We start from the raw sequence: 2,198 nt of genomic DNA, 5'->3' as shown, positions 1-2,198 counted from the left end.
TCAATTTTCAGGTTATACTTGGTTAAAATGATAAAATGATAATTGAAGTATAGCCATTCCTTCACAAGAGGAAAGAAATATACCAAAGTGATAACTCATGAGTCGAAAACAAAAAAAAACAAAAAACGATAAAAAAAAAAAAATACCACATAAAACACAAGACAGAAATCATACCACAGGGTATCTGTAATACAATGTGGTAAATTTGAAGTTTGGTTGAAATCTTTTAGCTATTCTTGTAAGTACAAATTATGCAATCGGCCTAAATCGGTGGGTAACATTTGAGAACAGAAAAATAGGATTGTTACTGTCGTCATCCTCTGTGAAACAGTATCCCAACTCGTGATGGCGTCCGTAAAATTGTTGACCTTGTAAACTGAAACCCTCCATCAAGGAGATCTCATGATAGAAAATAAAAAAAGGCATCAAAAGCAAAAAGATGAAAGATGGCTTAAAAATTGACATCGAGCCTCAACACTGCATTGAGTTGTTTTCAATGGAACTGCATTTTGTCCATAAAAGGGAAGGTATACGTCTATGAGACCGAAATACAGCAACACAAATCAAACAAATAATATTGGGTTTTGGCCCGAGTTTCAATAAATAGCTATTCAAAACATCAAATGGCAAGGATTTGAACGACGGGCGAAATCCGTACAGTATAGAAAGCTATAAACACTCCTCCCCTGGACATAGCAAAATATGTAAAACTCAGTAGCGACGATGATTTACTGCCCCTTTGTTTATTAATACGACAAAATAAGAATAATGACGGACTCAGTGTGTCATTGGCGTATCCAGATATTTTTAAGCGCATAAGGGGGAGGGACACTGAATACCCTAAGAGGAGGATCCACTCCAGTCATGCTTCAGTGATTCCACATATAATCAACCAAAGTTTCACTCAAAAAAGGAGGGGGTCCCTGGATCCGCCTATGGGACTGTAATTAGCGACAACCATTTGATTAGCCAAGGCTCTTAGTTGAAGGACGTACATTGACCTATAATGGTTTACTTTTATAAATTGTTATTTGGATGGAGAATTTGTCTCATAGGCACTCACACTACATCTTCCTATATCTCATTATTTGCACGACACATTATGCAGTGGGGTTAAACATCTTTTGAGCGCCCTACCTCCCTCTAAAAATAGAAATTGTGTAGTAGCACAAAATAATTAGTTTCAGTTGGAAATGGCTTTACTAGTTAGTTTGTCAGGCATTCTCCACCAATAAAAAAGTGACTGGCGCGAAATAACACAAAGAGACACGAAAGATACCAGAGGGACAGTAAACTCGTAGATCTAAAATAAACTGACAACGCCATAGCTTAAAAAGAAAAAGACAAAAAATGATAGTATACAAGACACAACATAGCAAACCAGACTAAGCAACAGCAGTGCTCCGGAAGGGTAAGCAGATCCTGCTCCACATGTGGCATAATTCTTAAAGTGGTATAAAACATCTATCAATCAATAATATTATTCAAAATTGGACTCCGATAGATAGATTGTTGGTTTCTTAACGTCCAGTGGAAGATATTTCATGCATATTCAGGACGATATTTTTTTTTACTAAATTGGACTTCGAATCGAAGTAGCTATCATTAACTGTTAGTTTTTTTATATTACTTTATGTCTTTATCTTGTAATACTAAGTTATTTGCTCAACACACGTGTGTTCGGCAAACATTTGGAAAGTCAAGGTCATGGTCATAAATATAATAAATAATGTCTCCTTCCGTACCTTATGTATTTAGAACAACATCGACCGGGTATAATTTTGAGAGCTTTGTCGCAGCACCTATAGCTTGTTTCCAATTTCCTGTATGCCTTTAGATTGTATTTTTACTTAAAATAACAATCAGGAGATGTGATATAATATATATAAACGCAAATGAGACAGATAGCCGCCCGAGACGCAGTAATGCGGATATAAGCGATTAACTTCATTAGTAGTTTTAGTACATTTTACCCTTTTAACTGTCTCGAGTGAAGAAATACCAACCAAGTCAAAGATTGTATATATATTAGTTTAACTCCGCCGATTTTTTCGCGCATATCCCAAGTCAGGAACATCTGGCCTTTGTTAATCATGTATGTTATAAAAAAAAAAGAAGATGTGGTATGATTGAAAATGAGACAACTCTCCACAAAACACCAAATGACACGTACAGATATTAACAACTATAAGTCACCT

This window comes from Mytilus galloprovincialis, chromosome 10, assembly GCF_965363235.1.
Source record: "Mytilus galloprovincialis chromosome 10, xbMytGall1.hap1.1, whole genome shotgun sequence".
Lineage (NCBI taxonomy): Eukaryota > Metazoa > Mollusca > Bivalvia > Mytilida > Mytilidae > Mytilus > Mytilus galloprovincialis.
Note: the sequence above shows the minus strand (reverse complement) of the source record.